A 20907-nucleotide genomic window follows, 5' to 3' on the forward strand; every position below is an offset into this window, starting at 1 on the left:
AGATAGCTATTTGCTTCCTTTTTGTGAAACCCCAACCCACAGGAGGGAGCTGCTTCATCCTGCCTAATAGTAAAGTTAGGCCTGGTTAGGAACATTTAAATTAAGATTTAATAATTTAATATTTAATTGGTTTAACTACATCAATTCCTTAAGTAAGGTGGGATGTGATGGCCAGTTCGACATTTGGGAGGAGGAATATTTAATTTCCCCCCCTTCCATTCACCTTTTAGTTCTCGCGAAATAACAGCAGCTGCATAATTTCTGCCTGCTCACCACCCCAGCTAGTCCACTAAAACCTTCTAAGGGTCCTCTCAGCCACTTTCTCCCACCTCCACACTGCTGTCCTACACAGTTTGCTTTCTTATGAGCTACAGGGTTCCTTGGGACTTAATTGATACTGCTTTTTTGTTTTAAAAATATTACCTGCACCTTTCCCCCAAAAAGGATCTCAGGGTGATATACATAAAATCACACACATGCAATGATAATACAAATATTATACTATAACCTATATAATGTAAAAGCAAAAGATAACCATTTGAAAAAAATGTTTTAGAATGCTTTTGCCAAGAAAAACATTTTCTCATGGTGCCGGCCAGGCAGATTTCCGGTGTAAGGCCATGGCAGGGTTGGGGTGCCACCATTAAGAAGGCCTGTTCTTTTGCAGTTGTTAAATGTACTTGTCTTATGGAAACAGTACAGAGAAGGGCCTCTTTGGATTATCTTAAAGCCTGGGCAGAAAGATACTGGAGGACATGCTCCATTCATTTCTGCCAAGGAAGGATACTTATATAATAATCTGGAATTTCTTGAGGATGATTCAATGTGTATTAATGTATCCTAATATAATTTGCCATGCACTCATGTTTTCACGTTATAATATCTCAGAATATTGATGTCACATAATCCATATCTCAAAATCCTTATTTTGTACCTTGCCCAATTTTTGATTTATGGGATATCCTTTGTTTTAATGGAAAGAGATCCAATTTCAGTGTTTTCATTCATGTTACAGTTGTTATGTCACTACTTTTAAGCAATGAGCGAGAACTGGTACCCAAGACGGGTTGTCTTTTCCCTTTATCTTTTTCTTTCTCATGTAAATGCAGTGGTAGAAGGGGAAAAGAGCTCTATGAGCACCGAAGAAACAACACTTCCATATTAAAATCACTTTCATTTTTTTGTCAGTCAGGGTGGCTGTGAAAATAGACTCCTCGGAAACTACAATAGTTCCTATGCTATCATTGTTTGGAATAATTGGTATAATGTATTAAGAGAATGTCTTATCCTGTATAAAGAGCCAGTATACATTTTGAAAGGGAAAAACCATAGTATATCATATCAAAACTGAACTTTTGAATATTGTCAGGAAATCTCGGTTAGCAAAACCAGAAGAATGTACCCTTGAATCCATGTGAAAGACACACACTCAGTCTTAGCAGTATATTGGCAGGATACCCAGGTACGCCTCTGGCAGAGAAAACACAACAGTGCTGCAGGGTAGTCAGCCTACAGAACTGGCTACAAGTTCCCTGAGCATATACGGAATGTTTGATAGGTTGTGGGTCACATGCGCAGTGGTGGGGGCAATGACGAGAGAATAATGGGTACACTGCAGAGGCCAGTACAGATCAATGTAATGTTAACGGCAGAAAGGATGTTGCAATATGTTACAGCGATATAGGGTGATTAGGTGATTAACGACAAGGCAAACAGCATTGCTAAATGAATTATAACAGATCCCAGGTATGGATTTTGACATTCAGTGGAATGTGATTGCATCAGGACAAGCGATTCAGCACTGCTCTCTACAGTGGGTGAATTGGCTGGATACTTTTGTTTCGATTTTAACTGTGCAAGAAGCTCAGGAACATAGTGAGTTTTCAAGTTGACAAGGCCTTGGCATTTATAGGTGGTCTATAAAGACATGAATGAATTACGGGAGCCACATGCAAGCATTCCTGAGTGGATTAAGCTTGATACTTTGTAAGAAGCAGCCCCAGTCTGTTTATGTGCCTCAACCTCTGAGAGGATAGCTGAAAACTGGAGCCTCTGGCACTGCCAGCTTTCCCAGGCACAGGGGGCTTGGATGGAGCTATACAAACATTCCAGAGAGGGAAGGATGAAGAAATGCTTAGGCTGTGACATTGTGCAATTATGAAATAAGAGCACAGGTCCTGTTATGGTAAAGGTATGCAACCTATGGCCTGGCCTGCTAAGCTGGCAGGATTCCACCCACTTTCCCCCATAGCTGATCATTGGGATTTGGGTGGGAAATAACCTATTGTCGGGGTAGCTGGGAATCTCCAAAAACTCACTAGGGAAATCCTCAGGTAATATCCAGTGACCCAGTTGCCACCACTATTTAAAAAACATGTCCATGGTAAAAGGCAGCCGAAAGAAATGGTGATTGAACTACTCAATAAGGATGGTGAAACAGATGACAAGGAAGTGCGGAAGTGCTCAGTTCCTACTCTGACTCCGTCTTCTTCCAAAAGAGGCCTTGTGACTTCCCTGGCAAAGGTGGGGTACAAGCTGAAGTGGCAGAATTACAGTTTGAGATTGATCGTCAAGGAAAACCTAATTATTTTGAACAAGTTCAGATCTCAAGGGCCAGATGAACTGCCTCCTGGTTACAGGATCTATCAGAACTCTCAGAACCACTGTCTATTATCTTTCAGAAATCATGGGGGGTGGGGAGCAGGGATGTGTCAGATGACTGAAGAAGGACAAATGTTGTCCCCACCTTCAAGAAAGAAGAACCTAGGAACTACAGAGCAGTTTGACATCAATCCCTGCAAAAATTCTGCAGATTATAAAGCAGCCAGTCTATTGGCACCTTGAAAACAATGCATTGATTTCTAGAAGTCAAAATGGATTTCTCAAGATCAAATCCTGCCAGACCAATCTGATTTCATTTTTTGTTTGGATAACCTTCCTTGCACACTGTGGGAATGCTGTGGACTTAGTATATGTTGACTTCAGCAAAGCTTTTGACAAAGCGCTCTGTGATATCTTGATTAGCTAGCTAAAATTGGGCTTGATGGAACAGCTATCAGGTGGATTGGCTATAGTATTGAACTCAAAGAGTACTTTGTAATTATTATTTCTTTTATTAATAATTTGAAAAAGGAGGTGTGAAGAATGTTTATCAGATTTACAGATGGCACAAAATTGGGTAGGAAAGTTACTACTCTGGAAGACAGACACCAAATTCAAAGTGATCTTGATGGGTGGAACACTGGGCTGAAAATAACACAATGAAATTCAATAGGAACAAATGCCAAGTTCTGCACCTAGAAAAAAGAAACCTTATGCATAGTTACAGGATCCCAGCATTGTTGTAGATTGCAAGCTGAATATGAGTCACCAATGTGATGTGGCTGCAAAAAAGGCAAATGCTATTTTGGGTTGTATTAATAGAAAGATTACTTCCAAATCACACGTAGTACTAGTTCCACTCTACTCAGCGCTGTTTAGCCCTCTTCTGGAGTACTGCATCCAGTTCTGGGCACCACAATGTAAGAAGGTATAGACAAACTGGAAAACGTTCAGAGGGGAGTGACAATGATGATCAGGGGTCTGGAAACAAACTCTTATAGGGAGAGATGGAAAGAACTGGGCATGTTTAGCTTGGAGAAAAGAAGACTGTAGGGAGATATAATAGCTCTTTTTGTTACTCAAAAGCCTATCACACAGAGGAGCCCCAGCATCTCTTTTCAAACACTTCCTGACTGTTAGAGCAATACGACAATGGAACCAATAACAGGTTCTCCCACAACTGATGCATTCAGGATGCAGCCCAAGAACCATTGTTTATGGATGCTTTAACTTGCAGTCCTGCATTAAGCAGAGGTTGAACCTGATAGCCTTATCACCCCCTTCCAACCTACTATTCTATGATTCTGTGCTAAAATTCTTGTCTGGAAAAACCCCATATGGTTCTTCTCTGACTAGATTTCACTTTGTTCTGTTGCTAGGTGATAATGTAACACCCTTCAGTGCTCTTGTATAGAACTGGAAAAATCAGTTTTTCTAATGGGTTGAAAAGGCAGTGACTGGTCTGATAGTCAGTTTATTCAAGAATTGGTTTGTTCTTCCATACCTGCCCTGTGCAAATCTGGCAGACCAGCAAGTCTCTCAGAGTCACCTCACTAATAAGAGTCAACTCACTGTCACATGAAATAACCCAGAGGACTATTTTCTGTGGAAGTGTTCTTTCATTCTCTCTCTCTCTCTCTCTGCTGTGCCTAATCAATAGGCACATTGGAGGTCCTGAGCCATTGTTCCTGCTCAGTCCTCCTACTGCATGGCACTGGGAACACTGGGGGAAGCATGGATGACTGCCCAGTTGGTATTTCCGGTAGCTGCCACCGGCTTCCCCACACCACATAACTGTGGATACCAGGAGAGACTGCTCTGATGAAAACAAGACCCAAGCAGGATCAGGGTTTCAACAGGAAGACAAACGGAGAGGCTAACCCCCTGTGGACCACCTGGGTGGTAGAGAATGTGTTCTCTGATCAGCCACATCCTCTTGAGGAGTGGGATGTTGCAGAACACTTCTATGGCCTACCTTTTGGAAGGGAGCCCCTGGCAACTGCTGCTTGGGTAGTTTGGCAAAGCTTTCATCAGCCAGAGCCCCTCTGCCAGGGTGGCAACCCCTATAGCTTTACAGCGTGGCCAAGGTTTAGCACATCATCCGAATTTGGACAACATGGTAAGCCACAGTGGGCTTACTAGATCCAAGAAGAAGGCATGGCTACCTGCTGTAGTTATAAGTTTATAAACCATCCCCAAGAAGTGGTGGAGTTTAGATAACATGCTAAGCCAACCTCCCCATTGTTTAGAGTATCATGTGATCTCAGTTGCTGTGACTCTAACTGCTTTTCTTGCACCAGAGATAAACAATGTATAAGCTCATCGGTGCATCAACCTGTCAGGAATCTCATATAAATATTCTCATACATATATGAAAATCCCAAATATTATATATACATTTCCCATGCACGTACTTGATGAAGGAAGCACAGATGTGTATATGTGATCCGATTTATGTGCACACTTGGGACCAATAAAACAGAGGTAGCTATTGTTGGTGGCTAAGGTATTTCCTTACCTCTTCCTGTGTAGAAAATCTCAATGGAAATCATTAGAGGGAAAAGAAGTGAATATATTACATCTGGATTCATCCACCCATGTACTCATGCTTATGCCAGTGAGAACACAAGATTCCTCTCTCCCCACTCTCTAAAAAGCATTCCAGACAAAATGGCTCTGCTATTATTGATCATTGGCTTGTTTTTGTGGCTAAAATTATTCTACTATTATTGAACATTGACCTGAAGGCAGAAGTCTTCGCAGACTCTTCTGAGCATCTCTCCTGGAATGGTTATGATGGATTTAACATTTTGTGTATATCTAGATTGTTGAATCTCTTTATTCTTATTCTTAACAGCTCAACCCATTTCTTATCCAAAGCTCAAGGAATCCTGCCTGATGGATTTCAGAGATGCTTAGATTGTAGTGCCAAACAGCTAGTTACATGTTTTGTCTGATGTGAACATCCCATATGGTATCCACAGTAAAAGAGAAACTCAAATGCATATTAAGACTGCTCTCTTCTTCAGCCAGCTGCCTTCTGGATGTTTTGATTAACAGCTGTCAGGTTTCTTGAACATTGGTCAGGCTGGCTGGGGCTGGTGGGACTTGATATCCAAAGCAGCTGGAAGGGAAGCCTGCTATAGGAACTTATACTGGAGCTTACATCTATGTTTACTTATACTGGAGTAAGATGGATTACTCCCGAGGAAAATTGCACAGGTTTGTGATGCAAGCTTCTGACTAACCTACCCCTCTCCCTTTTTTCTAGAAATGTGTTTGAACATAGGACAAATCCAGATATGCCCAAGCACCAAAAATCTGCATTATCTACTTTTGACTTCTCCTACTAAAATTCAGCCTTTGTTAAATAGGACAACACAGTTAGAACTGCTGGAGGTCACATGATCAGGTTGCCTTAGGTTATTCACAGGTCCCTCTGAATTTCCAATACTGTTCCAGAAATTGCCCATTTCCCACAAAAATGTCTTTGTTTGTGAAATCTTCCTTTGCCTTCAAACAGTTGGCAAAGAGTCTAGGCTAAAATCATGCTGCAGAATCCCAGATGCATGTCTCGTCTCATGTTCCTGTAAGCTGCTTCAATAAATTATTTTTAGGATATATGTTCCTGATATGAATGTGTTAAAATTAACTAGTGATGTTTCATTTTATTTTAAAAGCAGTCGACCTTTTCTGAACTGTTCTTTCGTTGGTTCTAAAATAATTATGGCTAATTGGAAACTGGAGATAATTTGGTTCTTTTTCCTAGCCTGAAGTTTGGTCTTACTATCATGCAAGCTACTTGGTATCAGGGAAGCTGAAGAAATCAGACTCAGTAATTCTGCAACATACAAGTTTTTCCTGAGTCACATGGAGTCTTTGAAGTTGTGGAACTATGTATATGTGTGTATATGTGTGTGTGTATAGCATCCCCCCATAGGCTAAAGTGTGGTAATGAGTATTTTGGAGAAACTTTGCACATTTTGGGAGGATTTTTGCAAGTACAAATTTGCACAAATGTGCACAAACACAAGAATGGGAAAGTGAAAAAAAAAATCCATCCACCAATGAGTGGGTGAGAGAATGAAAGGCATCAGACAATCTATGAAATGCAGACAGAATAGATTTAAGAAAATATTTATATTTGTACTTGGCAGTCATCCTGACCTGCTTTTGATTAATTTAAAGTAAACTCTAGATAGCAGCCAATACTTTTTCACAGGTATAATCTATAAACTTAAATTCTCATATGTCCTGCAAGAGTTATTATTTTTCATGTGAGTGGTGCAGCCTTACCTCTGAAATAGAGAATAAAGGGTGTGTAGCATATTCAACCATGCTGAATTTGAATCTAGTTCTTTCTAGGTCCAGTATCTATACATCAGCATGGGCAATTTGTGGCTTTCTAAATGTTTTTGCATAGAACTCCTATTAACCCTTGATCAGCATAGCCAACTTGAGGGGTTGCATGCTAAGACATCAGGGGCACAACAAATTGCTTACCCCTATATTTGCATCGCCAAAGACTCCAGCGGTGTTCTTGAACTCCTGGCAGCAGAGCCCTTAACATATTTACCTGGACTCTAGGGGCGCAATCCAAGTGCAAGTTGCAACATAAAAAGGGCTGTGGCTGTATATGCTGGGACTCACAAGCCTTTTTTCTGTCTAACTTTACACAGCACTGACTCCCAATCAGTTCAGTGGGACTTGCTCCTGGGTAAGCATGTATAGGATTATGGCTGTAAATGAATTAATTTTCCTAGTTGAGAAGGATCTGGTCTATGTAACTGACAGTGAACTTTATGTTTGCTCTTATAAATATTTGTCTTTTCTGTCTAGAAAACAGATACTGTTTCCTCCTGGAATCCAGACTGTAAGATTTTCACAAGTGATGCTAAGAATGTCTCAGTCTGGAATGCCTCACTTGTGAATATTGTTAATATGGGACACAAATGGGAAGCAAGCCATTGAAACAGCTTCCACGAGGATTAGCCTGTTGCAGCAAATGCAACTGTCTTATGGCACCTTACAAGACTAACAAGAGCATAAGCTTTTGTGGACTAAAAACCATTTTATTCGATGCACAAAATGGTATTCTAAACTGTAGGTATATGCACGTGGTTGAGAAAGATAAGCAGAGAGGTTATACTATTTAAAAATGGCAAGAACAGAGAAAAGTCCTTGGGTGATGACAGTGGGGACAATGGGAAGAATGATAATCAATTCAAAATGCCTCTTGAAGTAATTATTCATCAAACAGACTTCACTTAGTACATTGTTCTGTTTCTTCTATTCTTTTTTAATAAAGGAAAGGAGGAAGAAAATAAGGAACTGTTGCACAATAACTTTTGATTAGTAGAGCTAGAAATCCTTCATCTGGAAACATCCTAAAGATGCAATCCTATGGATGTTTTGACAGAAAAAGTCCTACAACTCCTACCATACTCCAGCCAGCCCCTGGGGGATGTTAGTCATTGCAGGATTTTCTCCTGTCATGTGTGGGATTGCCCCTTATATATAACAGTCAGTAACCTAGAAGCCCATGCCCTCCATGTGAACAAAAGCAGCCTGGCTGTTTACTGAGCCAATCATTTCCATTTCTTTATTCCACTTATGCCCTTTGCCTTTTCTAAAAGAACATATTGTCCACAGAAACTCTCTAAACCAGCAGTTTACAAAGTTACTAAGCCCAAATTGCTTTGCTTCAACAATGGAATACAATGTTTAGTTTCAGACTGTTCTCTGCAAAAACCAGTTGGTGTGGGAGCAGCTACAATAAAAGTGCCACCCTAAATATGTGTTCTTAGAAATTATTCCCATGGAGGTCAATGGCATTTGCTCTCAGGTAAGTGAGTACAGGACTGCAGGCTCAGTGTAACAATTATATCCAGGTAACTTTGAGCCAAACTGCATGATAATCACAGAGCATGTAGCTCAGTTCTCTTTTTAGTTTAGCAAAAGTGCACATGGCCTCAATTTAGATTGGGGCTACTGCATTCTGGGAAAGCGATAAAAACTTTCCTGCTATTTGCTCACAGAAGTTCAGGAAACAAAAGGAAAAAAGTCCTATTGGTTTCAATTGAGACTTATTTTCCTTTTGTTAACCCCCAGGGGAAATTTTGGGAAGCAAATGGTGAGGAGGGAAGTTTAATCCCACCCCCTCCTGAAGGGCTCTGCAGGCTTTCACTACAGTAAATAAAAAGATAACTGGAGCCACATGCTGTACCATGAGCAGTAACATGTAGTTCAGTTCTCAGTGTCCCACAAGTTGAAGAATAAAGCTAATTGAAAGAGCTCAGATTTTAAAAAAATAGAATCTTGGTTTCTCTTGGCTCTATGGTCAGAAATAGACGTTATGAGAAACACAAAGCTGCTGCGGAAAATGACAGCCTATGTCAACCTTTCTCCCTCCCCCTTCATAACACTTACAGAAGCTCACACCTACATCATTCTGGCATCCTCATGCTGTGCCTTTCCCCACCACCATTCTGCCTCTGATAATGGCAGAGGTGGAAAAAATGCACCATTTATTTGTTTGCTATATGTCTATGTCACCTTTCTTCCAAGGAGGCATATAGGATGCACTTCCTTCTCCTCTCCATTCTGTTCTCACAGGGTTGCTGAGAATGTGCTCAAGGTCATCAGCTTCATGGCAAAGTGGGGACCAGATATAGGAGTACCACTTTTGGTAGCAACCTCTTAATTTCTGGGTGAGGTTGCATCTAACTATTATAGACAGATCATTCTGCAGCAAAGAAGCTTGATCCTATGCATGTATGGATTATAGGCTCAGTCCAGTTTCTATTCAGGAGGTGCTTATAGCAAAATTAGGTCAAGGAGGGAAGAAAAGGAATTGGTGGTATCTCAGCATGTAAGAAGGGAATGAAATCCATCCAGAAAGAAAGCTCACCAGGAGGAAACTATTGATATTTTCAAGGCTCCAGGATATGGTCTGTAGAATGAATGAGGTCATTAAGAGCAGAATGAATACATCTAAAAGGATGCAAGTGCATTCTCAGCCACAACAGAAAGCTAATTTTCCAGACACTAAAAGCAGTAAGCAAAAATCAGGCATAATAAAATGCCATTTGCAATAACAAGAATTTTTAATCCTCAAGTTGGAGTAGATGAGTATGTCAGTAAACTTTATGAGATACAAAATGTACAAGGGAAGAACATTACTGTTATTTCTGCATAAATAACATATCCTAGGAGGAAAGGTCCTTGAGACCATTTAATAGAATTTGTTTTTCTAGTTTCATTTTTAATTTATGTTTAACATCTAATTTCCAGAGTGAGAAAGCATATAGTTGAATATGATTTTTGTAATTTGAAACCCCTTATAATGTGTCTGTTTTCATTTAAAGTGAAACAAAACAAAGGTCTTGTACTTTTTGGTCATCACTCATTTAGTTGTAACTGTTGAAAGATGAAAAGTATGATAGTAAATTTAAACAATGTATAAATAAGGGATTTGTTAGCTAGCCAGGGAGTTTTTGTACCTCTTGTAAGATTCGATGCACCTGTGCTTTGGGTGTACACTAGCTTGCCTATAACTCCCATAGTCTTCATTAGTCAAGCAAGCAATCTTAAACAGTCTGATGTTAAGAACTGTGCATTCATTTTTTAAAAATTCTCGGCACCATCTGCCTGAAGCATCACATTCCGAAGAGAAAGATGTTGCAGAGAGCTGGTGGAGAAAGAAGAAACACCCCAACACCTTAAGTAGAAAAAAGAGTTCTTGTGCCATAAAGGAATAAACTTCACTTTTCTCTTGCATGGTAATTAGGCTGCAGTCCAAGCTTGTCCGTACAAACATGGTCTCAAGGCCTTTGTCCTTTTCTCCTCCATGCTTGGATTCTGGACATTGCATACAACATCTTAAGGGCCTATCTTGTCTCCTCTCAATTATTTTTCTTTTCTTAATTTCTGACACTCCAAACAGCAGCAAGCAGTGATGAGTCATCCTTTGAATTTCCCACAATGCTCCTGATATAAACTTGCAGCCGGACACTGAAGGAAACAATAGCTCCCAAACCCAACTGGCTGCCAGTGCTGCTGGCACTATCAAGTTAACCCATTGCTGCCCATCCATACTGGAAGGAAGCTTTACAAGGGGCAGTCCTCTACCTTGCCGAGAGGATAGTTCTCTTTCTGAAAGTGCCCTTTCCTTGATGGACTGTCCAGTGCAAATCTGGGTTGAATGAGCAATGAAACCATTGCGGGGCGGGTTCCAGCAATGAGCACCTCCATCGCAGGCTGAGCAGACACATGGGCCACCTAGCCAAGTTTTCTCTACTATGCTGAGATGCACTGTATTTTGGTTAAGTTCCTTCTTGTACATATACACTTGCATATACAAATTAGTATCCTCATTTTGGTGATACAACTCTCTTTCCCCTCCCTGCCATTTTTTGGTCATGTGTAAGTGGCCTCCATAATTGAAGGGCCTCTTGAGTGTGGAACCAGCCTTGGCTTCTTCTCATTCCTAACCTTAATGTATTAATATTTGCATTTATAGCTATTAATCTTTGTACCTACAACTTCTGATCTTATCCTCTTGGAAGACTGAATATACAAAAGTTACGAACAAGGACTCAAACAGCCAGGAAACTAAGATGAATTGAAAGGTGGAGAATGCCAGAAAATGTGAACAGAAAATCACAGATAATATAAATATAAATGTTCCAAATCCAAAGAATGGCAGTCATTTAAGAAAGCAGGTGAATCTTAACAAAGGACAGAGTTAAATAATAATATGCAAGAACTCTGCTTTGTTTTCTTGAAAACTCTGCTGTAAGTTTAGAAAAGGGGGAAGGATGACATGCCAAAAATATCCATACATTTTTCAAAAGTTGGGGAAGGAGCAAAGGACTGTCAGAAATTCTGTTTGTGCCAGTAGTTGTGATCAGGAAATTGAGACTGTGATGAAACTGAAATAAACATATGAGCCATATGGGGTCTATCACAAAATAGAAAGCACTTTGTGGTAACTTATGAGAAATATTTTTAGGGTGACTGGAAAAGTCAAGATCCTGTGGTGCCCAGGATTGATAGTTTAAAAAGAGATTGTTTAAAAAAGGGGGAAATCATCCCTAATGATCTCAAGAAGAAAACAGATCGGTGATATGCATGTAACCCTTTATGTTGAATGTTTGAATACTGTGTGTGTGCTATATGTGGCTGCAATGGAATCTGTGCAGGCCTGAAGTTCAGCTTTGTTACTGCGCTGAGAGCCAATATTAGAATACTGCCTGGTGACAAATTCTGAAGGCAGAGAGGGGGAGAGAGCCATTTAGAATGCTTATAAATGGAGTTAGGATGAGACCAATTCAAATACGACTGGCCTGGAAAATATCAGATTCTGATTGCCTGGGCATTCTAGCTAGCTGAAAAAGCAATGTTGGGAAATGCCTGTTAGGGATTTGGTTAGACAACTGGTCTAACCAAAGGAAGGAAGGAAGGGAGTCTTTTGGATGGGGTCTGGTGGGGTTCTCCTAACTGAATAGCTAAGGCCTGAATATTAAGCCATTTCTCCTCTGTATGATAACCATATGTCACTGGTGAAGATCAAGAGTAGGAAGCAGGTGTCTGTGTTATGCTAGGGGATTGCTCTAAGATCTTACTGGAAGAAGGCTGCGCCAGCAGGCATTAATAACCAGCAGCCAGTGGGACCACATGAGGAGGTTTGGTGTCACAGGAATATTGTAACACCTAACAGCTGGACTGGGTTGTTAGTGAATTTGCTTGGGGTGGAGGTAGGGAATCTGGTCTGCAGTCCAGTTTTTGTTTTTAAGCCACTAAGAAGCACATATTGGCAAGACTGCTTCTTAAAACCTTAAGAATGCTCACAGATGGAATTGCCTGGTGAAAGAGCAGGTTTCTGACAGGTGGTGGCAGCACTGGGAACAAAGTTCCCCATATGTGGTTGCAGAGGTGGGATCAGCTAGTCCTGACATATGTGGCCACATAGTACTCACTGCAGGATCAAAATGATTTGGACTGAAGACATTAGATCACCCTGAAATACAAAAAGATAAAAGAACAGGGTTGTGCCTTCAGAACGTTCATGGCTGAAAATAGAAATGGAGATGTTGACCCCAGCTTGCAAAAAGAAGATCCTCCAGCAAAAAGGGAAATGAGTGAAAGATCTGGAAGATATGATTATTAAAAGGCATTCTGCAACCATGATTAATGTCAGTTTGGTGTTGCCCATTGTTATATAGCTAAGTCCTGAACACATTTGACTGGAGGAGGAAAAGTGGTTGCAAGAAAAGATGGAACTAGAAGTAACTCACTCACAGTTGGAGTTCCAGGTTCACAACCAAAAGAGCAGCTGGATCTTCAGTGGTGTCCTAAGCAATGTAAGTTGCAGGAAAGGCATATAGTGCTGGACCTTCAAAGGTGTGAGGCAGTGTCAGCATGAGGCCAAGCAACAAGACACTGTGTGAGCCAGTGTGGCATAGTAGTAATAATGCTGGATTAGGACTTGGGAGATCTGAATTCTAGTCCCACACAGCCATGAAGCTTACAGATTCTCAGCCTAACCTACAGTGTTGTTGTGAGGACGAAATGGAGAAGAGGGTCAAGTCAGCTGGCTTGAGTTCCTTGTAAGAGGAAGAAGGGCAGGATATAAAAGTCATGTGATGACGATGAGCAACAACATCTCAAGGAGAGGCAGCTACAGCCTGAGGGAAAGCGTGTGAGCTTAGAATTAGGTCAGTGGAGCAGTTCAGCAGTAACCCAGCAGATCCCAAGGGACTTCACATTCCTCATACCAAGACACAATCCACAGAGCTTCCTGTCAATACTTGAAAGGGCAGTCAAAAATAGAGAGTCCAGGAGGTCAACTTCACTACATATCTTCCTAGCTTAATCCAGACAGAATTGGCTGAACTCTTAAAGCAGCATTCCTACTTATAGGCCTCATACTGAATTTAGGGAAATTGTTTATTAAGGTTAACAGTTGCTGTTGCAATACTTTAGGGAAGATTTTTAACAGGTTTGCCCGAGGAGATCCAAGTGTGTTGTGGAATTTGCAGTTATACTGAAAGTTGTGGAAATTGGGTTAGGGCTCAAAGTGGAGCAGGTGGTTGGATTAGTGGGTCTGGTTCAGTTTTATTTTCAGATTCCCAGGAAAATCAAGGTCAAGTAGAAAAGAGGACATCAGAAACCTCCATATAGGCAGCAGAAATGGTAGACCAGATGATTCTCAATCATGAGGAGTATGATAGCAGAATGTTACTGTTTAAGAATGATAATGAAATTGTGGCCGTATCATAGCAACTGGACATTTTAAGGCAGAGTATCCCGAACAAAAAGGGACTTCTGATGGTAACCAGGTCCAGTTTGTAAAAATGGTAAACAAGACTGGATAAAAGGTGGCACAAAAGGTAACACAGACTTGCAGATTGGTGATAATAAATGCTGAGAAAGTAAATGCCATATGCGGACAATACAACCAAGCAAGGGATAGAACTGTTATGGGAATGTTAGACTGCAAGAGAATCTGTATCACTAATAAGAGCTGACTGAGTAACCAAACAAGCTATAGAACCTGGAAAGCTATTCAATGTAACAGATTTGGGAAACATTCCTTTCAATTTCTCAGTGGCTAGATCATTACTGGAATTAAGAGGATGTGTGAGGTTGGACAAATGTTTATCCCACTAATTCTAGGAAGATGCAGCATGGACTCTGACATCATCTGACTATGACTCTAAGCACTCATAGTCAAGCTGGACAGCCTCTGAAAAGCAACCATATCACGTCTTTGTTTGAAGAGAATGCAGAGGAAGGTAACAAGATGGTTAGAATGGCGTAAGTTCAGTTCAAGGGCTGCAAAGTGACCTAGAAATATTTGTGGACATGAAAATGGATGCATAGTTTGAGTTCCTAAAAAGGAAACAGTGTAAAGAAGAGTTACTGAAGGGCTCTAGAGTACAGAGTCTCAGGGAAATTGCTAACCATTGGATCTAATCAGGCTGAAAGCAGAGAGAGCAGTCTTCCTCTGACTGACCTGGGAAGATGGTTGACTGTATAGGATATGGTGGCCCAGAACAGAGACCTAGCATGGGAATGTTTAAAACAATTTATTGTTCTAAGTATCTATACCAAGCAAAATTTTGAACTGGCTAAAAAGATTCCTTGTGTGGGGCATCTGGGAATGAACTAAACTAAAAGCAAGATTAATACTTGACTAGCTTATGGCTTCAAGATCACTGCAGTTGGGGACTGCAGCCAAGATATTAAAAGACGCTTGCTCCTTGGGAGGAAAGCTATGGCAAAGCTAGACAGCATACTAAAAAGCAGAGACATCACCCTGCCAACAAAAGTGTGTATAGTCAAGGCTATGGTTTTCCCAGTTGCAATGTACGGCTGTGAAAGCTGGACCATAAGGAAGACTGAGTGCCGAAGAATTGAGGCCTTTGAATTGTGGTGCTGGAGGAGACCCCTGCAAGTCCCTTGGACCGCAAGGCGATCAAAACAGTCAGTCCTAGAGGAGATCAACCCTGACTGCTCTTTAGAAGGCCACATCCTGAAGATGAAACTCAAATACTTTGGCCACCTAATGAGAAGGAAGCACTCCCTGGAGAAGAGCCTAATGCTGGGAACAATTGACAGCAAAAGAAGGGGACGACAGAGAATGAGGCGGCTGGATGGAGTCACTGAAGCAGTTGGCATGAGCTTAGGTGGACTCCGGGGGTTGGCGGAGGGCAGGAAGGCCTGAAGGAATGTTGTCCATGGGGTCGCGATGGGTCGGACAGGACTTCGCGACTAACAACAGCTTATTGTTTCTTGTTGTTATGTGCCATCAAGTTGTGTCCAACTTCTGGTAAATGAAATGAAAATGAAATGAATGAAATAAATGAAAACCCTCCAAAATGCCCTGCCCAAAACAGCTCCATTCAGCTCTCCAGCCTATTATGGCCTTCTATATAAAAGCCTATTATCAATCATGCAAAGTGTACAAAATACATCAAAAGAAAATTGTGACTCAGTCATATTCTTTTAAAAGGGTGTTAGATACTTAATCGGGGGTTGGGCTTGTGTATTGTTTTAATGAGTTTTCAAAACTGCATCAAAAGCAATGCTTCAGGTTGGTGTTAACCTGAAGAAAAAAGGAACTAAATGTGAAGTGAAAAGCAAAGGAACCTGTGAATACAGCAGGCCAACAAGCTCATCAGATGGGCAAAAACAAGTCTGGTTTTCCTCTAAACTTAGAAGAAAAGGCAAAACAGTTTTTTACTTTTCTTAGTAATACTGCTAGGTATCCACAATACTGCCAAGTATGTAGGATGCAGAATGGCACTGCTGACACAAGGCTGCATATAGAACATTGTAAGAAGAGCAGGTAAATCTTCCCCTGATGTGGATATTATTAGGTTTTGTAGTCATGTTGCAAGAGGAGATCGGGGTTTTTTGCAGGGTCTTTTCCCTGTGCTTATACGAGTCTTTGTTATATACGAGTAGCCTCTTTTCTAGTGTAAAGCTGCACAAGATTTTTGATGGCATTTGCAAACCAAAAATCTGTTATTCTGGAGGTGCGGGTTGTCTATTTTTCTCTGCATATCTACACAACTGCACCACAGTGAATAACCAAATAATTTAATATTTAACTTCAAAGCAGCATGTGCATTACTGGGCTTAAAAAGGAGCCAGAAACAGCACCATGACTTGGATACCTTCCTTTTCCCATGCCACATCCTTCTCTCCCTTCTGTTCCCTAATCTTTCCTTGCAAGGATTTCAATGGATTTGTCAGTAATAGATTTGATTTTAGACAACAGATTTTAACTTGGGGGCTATTTTGTGCACTGACACAGGTTCACAGCTATGAATGCTTGCACAATTTATTTTTAACCTGCATTCCTAAACACCGGTGAAGTTATGTATGTAGTTAAGGGACTAAAATGAACATACTGATATAGCAGCATGCCTCTCATTTGCTGCACAATTTTTGTAGCATTATACTCTGGCTTTTTCTCATGCTATATAGGCAGAGGATTCAATACATATGACCGGCTCCTCTGACATACATCACCAGCTCCCACAATAACAATATCATTCATTGAGGTGTGGCAACTGATCACATCATAAACATGCATGGTTACTGCGCTGCATTTATTGTGCGCTCCCAGAGCAACAACTGCATTTTGGAAGGAAACCAGCCTTGTGGTACTTCACAAATGAAATAGCCCTGGTGAAGATTTTGCCTAGGGTTGTCCTGTAGTAAGTTGTTAGATACCAATGTGGCCTTGTTGATCTGTTTTTGTTTGGTTGGCTGGTGTGATGTGGTCCCCCCACCACACATTCATTGGTGCCTATTAGTTTGACAGATGTCTGATGTTATGAATCTCTATCCAGCAAGTGTAAACAATTGAGTTTTAACATAGGGCTTGGCTGTAGACCAGGGATGGGGACAGCTTTGTGCTCTGAGGGCTGGATTCTAATTTGGAGAAGCTGTCCTTTGCTAAAAATAAGAGGAAGTATAAATTGCATGCAATTAAAAACCAAGCAGCAAAAAAAATCATAAACCCAATCACCTTTGCAAAGCTTTGTATAATAACCAAAAATACACATGGCCAAATGAAACATTGTGACAGCAGACTCAGCTGTCCAATCTTGAATCTGTCCCCAATTAAATAGGGGTGGGGTGGGCACAGAGATATGGAGGGAGGTTTTTAGAATAAGAGCATGTGGAGAGGATGGAATCCAAAAAGTGCACCTCAACTTTTGTAGTCTTCTTTAATAGACACAAAATGGGGAGCTACCTTTTGCAAATTTCAGGGATGGGGTGACGAAAGTGACTTATTTTTAGGTGGGTGAATTTGGAGGAGAATACCATATAACATCCTTGCATTACATTTTAATGTATTTATTTTTAAAAACTCAGAATCATAGATTAGTAGAGTTGGAAGGAGCCATGAAGGCCATTGGGTCCAACCCCCTGTTGTTGCAGGACACTAGCTTACACTCAGATGGCTGTCCAGTTTCTTTTTGAATGTCTCTAGTGTGAAGAACCCACAACCTCTCTAGGTAGCTGGTTCCACTGTCATACTGCTCTGACTGTGAGGAAGCTTTTCCTAATACCTAGCCTGAATCTGGGTTCTTGCAGCTTGAACTGAACATGTCCTACACTCTGGTATCAGCAAGAAGCAATCTTGACCTTCTTCTTTGTGATGGCCTTTGGGGTACTTATAACTGATGCTATGCCATTGCTGCAGCATTCCTAGTATATTCTGGGACTATATCTAAGGGCAGCCGCCCTTCGTCCAACGTCCCCCCCTTGAAGTTCACTGCATTGGATTGTAGTGTCCTTCTGCAGCAATGTGGATTTGTACTGGGAAGGCCCCTGACACATCCCAGATTCGCATTCCTGCATACTTTATTTGCTTTACAGTATAAATTTCAGTATGTCTTTTATTCATTTATTTTTTTTATTTAAAACATTTATATGCTGTCCTTCACTATCGCGTCTCAGGACGGCTTACAAGATTAAAAGGAATAACCATAAAAACAATCAGTAAAATGATACAATAAAATTACCAAAACCAATACAAATGAATCCAATCAAAACAAAACAAAAGCAACTGTGAATCGGTAAAAATGCTAATTTTTAAAATAACAATTAAATAATAAGGTTTTAACTTGGTGCCGAAAAGAATATAGGCTTGGTGCCAGGCAAACCTCCATGGGGAGCGTATTCCATAATCTGGACGTCACCGCAGAGAAGGCCCTGTTTCGAGTAGATGTCCTTTTTACCTCCTTTAGGGAGGGTTCTCAGAGCAGGGCCTCTCCCGCAGATCTTAAGGCGCATGAGGGCATATAAGGAAGGAGACGTTTCTTCAGGTGTCCTGGTCCCAAGTCGTTTAGGGCTTCATAGGTCAAAACCAGCACCTTGAATTCAGTTGAAATCAGTCCCTGTCTTCTTGAAGCACCTCTGGGGTTATACATCTCCTTAAAACAAAACCATTCTGAAATTTTAACTCTCCTGCCCTCCCTCTTTCTCCCCCTGCCACTACACACACACACACACAGAGAGAGAAAGAAACAAAAATTACATACTTGCATAGTTTGTATATGTCCTTATCAATGAATACTTATGAAATGCATTCATGTGAAAGTACTTCTTAGCAATTACGGATGTGCTTTAAAAAAAGGAAGACCAGATATTTAAATAAGTATATTTAAATAAGCATCCATTTGAAGACGATTCTTACATGCCACCTCTTCAAATATTGAAAGTGTTATAAGGTCCTCAATCTATTGCATTATATGAGGTGAGTGTTAATATTTCCAGTTTTGTAATATCAGTTTTTTAGCAGTCAAAAGGGTGCAGCAAATCCATTTATGCTTTTCTATTCATTAATTTCCAAGAAGCAGGTAGGTTTAAAAGAACATATACAAACACAAACAAAAGACTGTGCCAATATAAAATTTATCTGTATAATATCTACCTCCCCAAAAAGAAACAACTATCTGTCAGTGCCAAGGCATACAATTTTAAAAAGAGTCACTGCATCGCACTGCAAGCAATTAACTGAATTAGACAAATTTATTAAAGAAATGTTGCAGTGTCCAACAGACACAAAGCAAAAGCTATTGCTGAATAAGACACTCTGTCCTGCTGAAATTACTCTCAAGGTATGGAACCCGGGGTTCTGCCAGAGACCCTCATCAGTCCTTTCCCCAGAACATCCGGTCCTGGCTGCTTAACTGCCCACCTAGCTGAAACAATGACTTGCATACTGTCTTTTTAAGGCTCACTTTCCTCCCCAACCACAGAAGTTTCCCCTCATCTCAGATCTGTTTTCAGGAAAGATCCAGTGGGATCCATTGAGAGGTGCCTTTTCAGTTCTTCACAATGTGGTGGGGGGGGGGCTCTTTCCTATGCATTGTACCCTCCACTTCTTTCAGCTACTTTTTTGTATTGTGCTTTTGTGGGAAGCTGAGAGGTTAGATGCAGTATATTGGCTAGTGCTGGGCTACGCAAGTACTTTGTACAAACTGCTGCAAAATGCTTCATTTCTCTCCAAGCTGCCATTCTCTCCCCATCTGTTTCTCTCCTCCTACCTATTGTCAAGGCTCCTGGCTCTGAGTAGGATTCTGATTGAGATGGGTCAAGGCCCTTTTCTAGACCACCCCAACCAGCAGATGTAGCTCTCCCATCATCTGTTTCTGAGGTTGATTCCCCTGTGGCTTATCCTGTCCCTGAGACTTCCCTTTAAGAACTATATAGTCTGCCTCCAGCAAGGGTAGAATCTCTGAAAGACCTGACTCTGTCAGCCTTTGAGGCTTCAGTTGATTGTAGTCCTTTGCTGGGACAACAGCTCCTCATGGAGAACTTTCCAGCCAGTGTTTCATGCAGTGTGTTCTCAATGATCCCATAACCATCTGTTTCCATGGTCTTCTCATCCAGCCAGGACACCCATCAGCCTTAGATACCAATAACACCATTAGAATTGGAAGCCAGTCCATTCAATGCCTCATCCACAAGGCTTGCATGGACATTTGTGGTTTTCCTTTGACTTTCTGCTTTAGATGCTTTGGATTGTTCATGGTGTGTGAACTTATTAACCCCATGTTCAAGTTAGGGTTAGGGTTACGGTTAGGGTTACGTGTATCTGTATGTGTATATGTATATGCATGTGCTTGGAGGGAAATTCTTTAATTTCATATTCAAAGGTGAGTCATGCAGTATGCAGAATAAGTCAGCTTTCCCTGCTATTTTCTCCCATCATCTCCAGAAACATGTATTTATTTGATTTAGTAATATGTTTAATTGATTTACATGTGGCTTACCTTATTGCTAAAAATATTGAAGTAGTTTAATAACTCAAACTTTAAAATAAATCACAACAAATACAAATACACATCAATTAAATTGTGTAAAACCAAAAACTTCAAAGAATTTCAAGAACTGGGATCACATAGTTAACTGATAACATTAATTACTGAAATCCTCAGTCCAACAGTACATGGAACTCTTCTATGGAATTTTCTCCCAAATACAGTTACGGGCTTGCTAGAACTTGAAAAGAGTGGCCAACCTCCCCTCTCTTTCAGACCTTCCTCAGAGCTCTTAAAGAGAAGCCATGTGTGGTGGCTGGAATAGGAAAATCTCAATGTTTGGTTTTGCAGGTGAGATGAGCTGTATGAACCCATGTCGGGTTTTACACCCTGGTGGAATTTCAAGTATCTTTGCTCCTGATCTAGAATAGCTTTTTCTCAAAGAACTAAACAGAAGGGACTAATTTTAGTTTCTCTCCTGAGCAACTAGATTTGTTTCTCAGAGCTGATAATG

This window comes from Varanus komodoensis, unplaced genomic scaffold (genome assembly GCF_004798865.1).
Source record: "Varanus komodoensis strain SLA01 unplaced genomic scaffold, ASM479886v1 scaffold1, whole genome shotgun sequence".
NCBI classification, from domain to species: Eukaryota; Metazoa; Chordata; class Lepidosauria; order Squamata; family Varanidae; genus Varanus; species Varanus komodoensis.